Below are 6,350 nucleotides of genomic sequence, written 5' to 3' on the forward strand. Positions count from 1 at the left end.
GTTTTCTGATTTGAAGTTGTGTAGGAATTTTTCCAATTAACTTTCAAGTCTTCCCAGCATGTCTGTTGAAAGAAATAACATATGAAATAATTTATTTTGAGTGAAAGCTTTACAAATAAAAAAGTGATTCATAAATCCCTGTTAACTATAAATATTGAGTAGCACTAATTTTAATACGTGCCTTAATATGTTTTGTAACAGTTTTCTTGGTTTTCAGATGGCCCCAATATGGAAACATTTTAATAATATACCTGAACATTTAATTCTATCATTTACCTGTCAACACACCAAAGTCATTTAATGATGGTTACACTGACTATTTCCATTAATTGATGTGAGGCTCTTCCACTACAGGCTCCCATGATCTCCACTGTATCGTTTCTCTCAGCATACTTCGATTGCACTCAGCGTCAAGAATTACCTCTTCTCTTTGGCCACTCTGAAGCTTGTCTTCTAATTTTTCAGCACCTGGTTGTATTTTAACAATACCCAGGTATACCCAACTTCTCATTTTAATTTGTTCTGTATATTTTTATATGCTGCCTTTTTTAGGGATTTGCTGAAGAAAATCGAGGGTTTTTGGGTGCAGAATTCTTAATCTCTCATGTGCAACTATCACAGCCAATCGCCCCAGACCAGTGGGTCTTTTTAAGCAAATTGGTCATGACAGCGCTGAGTATGCACTGAAGTTTTAATCTGCATTTCTCTGGAGGCTGATGACCTTGAACATCTTTTCATGTGCTTCTTGGGTGTTTGTATATTTTCTTTGGAGAAATGTCTACTTGACTCCTTGCCTGGTTGTTAATTGTGATGTCTGTTTCTTGAATATTCTAGATAGTTGGCCCTTATCAAATATATGATTTGTAGAAGTGTTCTATTCCAAGAGTTGTCTTTTCACTTTCCTAATGGGCACTTTGAAACACATAAAGCTTGGAGTTGTTTTTAAACTTTATTTTTAGAGAAGTTTTAGATTTATATTATGAAATTATAATGTAATTATTCTGTAATTTAGTACAGTATATTATAGTACAGTCATTATGCTATAATTTAATGCAGTGTAGTACAGTAAATTATATTAGTGTATACCCTGAAAGTATAGGGAATTTCCGTACAACCCCCCGGACACCCACACACATAGTTTCCCCTATTATTGACATCTTAAGTCAGTGTGGTTCAGTTGTTACAGTTGATGAACCAATACAGTTGATGAGCCAACTACAGACTAACCAAAGTCTAGTTTACAGTATGGTTTACACTTTGAGCTGTACGGTTCCATAGTCTTGACAAATGCATAATGTTGTATGTCTATCATTGTAGAACCATACAGTGGAAACGCATTGGCCCACATATGCCCTACGTTTTCTCCATTTCTCTCTCCCACTCCCTTCTGAGCCGCTGGGAATGACTGTATCAATGTTACAAGATCTTCCATTGGCACAAGATAATGAACTATTTTGGTCTATGATTATATTTCCCCTCCCCCCCCATGAAGGTTTATTTTTCAAGCTTGACAGATTTGGGATGATGTCCACTTTCAGGCTGAGAGAGAATGTCAATACTATGGGGAAGATGGAAAGAATTATATTGCTTTCAGTTGTCGATACTCTGTGTTATTTGGAATGGCACTTGTCTATCATCATTGTTTTGTTTGTGTGCCAGGGAAAGCCTTAGAACTGGAGAGTAGGACTTGGTCACTATTCTGCTGGGATTCAGCGCTCAGGGGCATATGAACAGTCCGCAAATTTAAGTCTCTAAGAAATATACTTGACAGGTACATTGAATACGTTGGTTAATTTACTGTGATGGCTAACTTCTCTCTTGCCTATTTTTTTCTCTCACAGTTCTTCTTTGATATTTGGCTCAACTTCTTCTCAGTCTTTAAAATTGCCCAGCTGAAGTTTTCAAAATCAGGCCAGAGACATAACTAGTGGGTGTAGATTTTCTCCCAGGGTTGCATACAGAGAGCAAGCCAAACAGTTCCCGTCTATGCAATTTCCAGGCTGGCCAGCAGATGGCCCGAGTCAGTGCACCTTTTCCCAGAGGAGTTTCGGTCTCAGTTTTCCTGTGTGGCTGTGTTGAAAGCTGGCTCTGCTGGCCCAAATCACTGAAGAAAAGCACCCCGACCTCCCCTCCCTTCTTTCTTGAACAGCTGTCAGGGAGGAAGATGTCTGTTCCCCTCTCAGTTGGCTGTGGTGAGCAAGGTGGTGTACCCCAGCTTAGTATCTTGAGGGTGGAGGATGGGCCACCACCTGAGCTTGGTGACTCGTTGGTAAGTGGTTTCTGCTTCTTGATCTCCCTGTCCATCACACTCCTGGGAGTTGTGTAGTACTGTCCTCATCTGATGACCCTCCAAATCAAGTCCCTCAGGCAGCTTTTGGCTCTTTCTTCATTGTTTTTGTCAGAGCATTCAGTGCTGCCTGTTAGTCTGTTGACATCTTCGCACAACGGTTTTTTTGTTTTTTGTTTTTGCCTGTTTATTATTGAGTGGTAGGATTTCTTTATATATGCTGGATATTAGATCCCAAAGATTTTCTTCCATTGAGTAGACTGCCTTTTCACTTTCTTGACAAACTCTTTTGAAACATAGAGTTTTTAAAATTAGAAGTTCCAATTTATCTATTTTCTCTCTTTGTTCATGCTGTGGTTGTAAAGTTTGTGAAACCATTTCCTGCCACAAAAATCTCAAAGATACTTTCCTACATTATCTTCTAGGAGCTTTGTGGTCCCAGAAAGTCTTTGTGCAACTTGAGGTAATTTTTGCACAGGGTGTGAGACAGGGATCCCTTTTCATTCTTTTTTCCTTTTTTGACACCTCAATGATAATTTCTTTTTAGCTTCTCTTAGCTCAAATGTTACATCTGTTTGTTTTTGCATATGGTAAAATGAAATTGCTTTAAATAGTGGGGCCTAATAAAAGTGTAGTTAAAAAGCATAGTACCACATAAGTGGTACTATTCATAATTGCAATTTGTATCTATAGATACTCTTTTTTTCCTTGTTATATGAATAAGTTGTTCTACTTTACCAAGATTTATCAGAATCAGAAAGAGAACTGCCTTAGTTGTTCATAAGCATTATTGAATTATTTATCAGGTATGAAAAATCTCGGTAAATTGGATTTTCAAAAATACTTAAACATTTTATCTGAAGATGAAGAGACTAAAATGACTATATTCACCAGTCAGCATATTGAAAATAAATGGGAAGTCTGATGACCTTCTGAATAGAACAGTTATGCTTCAATCTCTTTTTCGTGTACTACATGACTAATTCTGCTTTCAGAAATGTGATAAACAGCTGAAAAATAGACCAAACAGAACTGTTTGTTCAGCATTGAAGTCAAAGGGGTCGTAATTATAATATGTTCTTCATTCGTTACATTATGCAAACTTGGAACTAGAGATCATATTATTTAGTGAAATTCTTTCCTGGTATTTTAATATGTGCACCTTCATCTTCCAAATTTATTAAACATCTGATGAATTTAGGAACACAAAGGGAGGCAGACATGGCTCAACTAATAGAGTGTCTGTCTACCATATGGAGGGTCCAGGGTTCGATCCCCAGGACCTCCTGACCTGGATGGTAAGCTGGCCCACACACAGTGCCATCGTGCACAAGGAGTGCCCGTGCCGTGCAGGGGTGCCCTACACACAAGGTGTGTGTCCCGCAAGGATAGCCGCCCTGTGGAAAAGAAATGCAGCCCACCTAGGAGTGGTGTCGCACAAACGGGAGAGCTGAAGCAGCAAGATGATGCGACCAAAAGAAGACGCAGTTTCCCAGGGCCGCCTGATAATCCATGCAAGCGGACGCAGAAGAACACACAGTGAATGAACACAGAGAACAGACAACGGGGGGGGGTGAAGGGGGGGGAGAGAAGGTGAGAGAAATAAATAAAATAAATCTCTAAAAAAATTTAGGAACACAGAAAGCAAATCACAAACTTACGTTACAGAAAACGACAAAAATATGAAAAAACAATGTTTAAAAATGATAGTGAAGAATAAATTATTTTTCAGTGCCCATAATATGGTGTACACAGAATAATTAAAACCAAACGGAACCATTAGTAATGCTGCACTCTTAAAAGTCTCCACCAAGATATACATGTTATGAAAGATAAAATGTGACACAAAAGCAGAATGTTATCTCTTCTTATCCTCAAAACTTGGATCATTTCTCATCAAGATATTTTACCCACTGTGGAAAATGGTGGGAAACTTGAATCTCAAAACCTTCTCTCTAAATTACCAACAGATTGTTTGTTCGTTTGTTTGTTTTAAGGAAGTGTTCGATCCACAATGTTACGCAACAAATATAGGGATTCCCATATGCCCTACTCCCTCCCCCCCCAAACACTCCCACATTTGCAACGTTTCCTTCATTAGTGTGGCGTACTTGTTACAATTGATGAACATATATTCTTTATGTCTTTCTACATGGACACAAGCCAAGCATGCATGTGCTTCCCAAAATTGGTGAAGATTCCCTGTGAAATCCTTCCTCTAATTAAATTAACTAAGGTATAACTTACTGTTTCTCTCCATTGACTTCAGATACTTTCCTTGCCCATTGAGAGAAGTAAAATCTTTCGCATAAATAAATGAACCAGGTGGAATGTAATTCTGTAGTTCTCCCTAGATGACCCCAGTATAACAGGTACAGAGCCAGCTAGAAAAGCATTATGGAACTTTCCAGTGATGCAATCTTTATGGATTGAGTTTTCAAAGGAAAGATAACATTCGCATGTAGGTATGGTAGGAATAGAAATTTCATTGTTCGCAGATTTTCCAAATGCTTGCCCATACTTATGGATGTCCGTGCTTTTTCTTATCTCATTGTAGTTCTTGATCTTGGCATGCTCAGTGTTCCAGTTACATACAACCCAGGACACAAAATTCTCTTTGCTCGGCACTTCAGATGCAAAGGGTTCATGCGCACCATCGAGAAGCGATAAGGCTCTTGGATATCTGAGTCACGGTGGTAAGTCGAATGAGGTTGAAAAAGTGCCCCTCTTTCGGGGAGTTGGTGATTCCAAATTCATTCAAATCCATGTCTGGAAGGGTGGCCTAGCCTCTTGAGGTAAATTAGCCAGATCCCAACTGATGTCTTAATGGTGGATAAAGACAGCATGAAACTTGTTTAACAGGGAATGATTGGTTGTGAGATGACGTCCATGGATATTGAACATTGTTTGGTATGTTGTAAGGTCTGTCCAGAGGCCACAGTCAGATTGAAATAGTTTCATCCAAATAATCAGTTTTGGTGGAGAAGAAATTTTTCATTTTCAGCACTGGCTGGCTGACTGCATCGGACTGAAGATGTAAATAAGCAGACATGCCATGAAACAGGCCAGGACAAAGCAGACAATTAAAAATCGGTGGGGAAGCAGATGTGCCTCAACCAGTTGGGTGCCTGCCTCCCACACCGGAGGTCCCACGTTCAGGAGGTCCCAGTGCCTCCTAAAGAAGATGAGCAGACACTGCACCACCTCACTAGACACCACGCAGCCACTATGAGCAAATGCCTAAATGAGCAGATGCCATAAACCAGCAGAGGCTGCAGCCAATGGGAACGGATGTGACGCAGGCCACTGGGTACTTGCCTCCCATGTGGAAGGTCCTGGGTTTGGTTCCCAGTGCCTCCCGGAGAAGTTGAGCAAACAATGAGAACAGAGATGAGAGAGCCATGGTAGGGGGACGGGGGGAGGATAAATGAAGGAAAAATAAAAGTAAATAAATCTTTTAAAAATTACTTTTAAAAAAAGAATGAAGATGGAATTTTGCTTTTGATTACCTCCCCAGATCACTTGTTATTAGTGCAAAGAAACACTAGTGATTTTTTTGTGTATTGATCTTATATCCCATCACTTTATTGAACTCGTTTATCAGCTCTTTATCAGTAGCCTTGCCATAGATTTTTCTGGACTTTTGATGTGTAGGATCGGGTCATCTGCAATAGTGGAAGTTTTATTTCTTGCTTTCCAATTTGGATGCTCTTTCTTCCTCTCTCTTTCAATCTTTCAGTCTTTCTTTCATTTGCCTTGGGATTATAGGAAAATATTTTAACAAAATGTTGAATTAGAATGATGACAGAGGGCAACCTTGTCTTCTTCAGATCTTAGAGGGAAAGCTGTTCACCATTAAGTATGATATTAGCTGTGGATTTTTCATATATGCCCTATAGCATGTTGAGAAAGATTCCTTCTACTTCTGTCTCTCTAAGATTTTTTGTCAAATACATTTTATGTGTCATTAGAGATGATCATGTAATCTTTCTCCCTCGCTCTCTTAATGTGTTATATTACACTGATTTTCTTAAGTTGAAACAAACTTGCATACCTGGTTGAA

At 39.2% G+C, this 6,350-nt stretch overlaps 1 pseudogene; it reads right to left on the minus strand.

Moving 5' to 3' along the window:
* Window positions 1-4,304: 4,304 nt before the first annotated feature.
* LOC139438375 (4-galactosyl-N-acetylglucosaminide 3-alpha-L-fucosyltransferase 9-like) lies at window positions 4,305-5,344 on the minus strand (annotated as a pseudogene).
* Between the last annotated feature and the right edge of the window lie 1,006 nt (window positions 5,345-6,350).

This window comes from Dasypus novemcinctus, chromosome Y, assembly GCF_030445035.2.
Source record: "Dasypus novemcinctus isolate mDasNov1 chromosome Y, mDasNov1.1.hap2, whole genome shotgun sequence".
Lineage (NCBI taxonomy): Eukaryota > Metazoa > Chordata > Mammalia > Cingulata > Dasypodidae > Dasypus > Dasypus novemcinctus.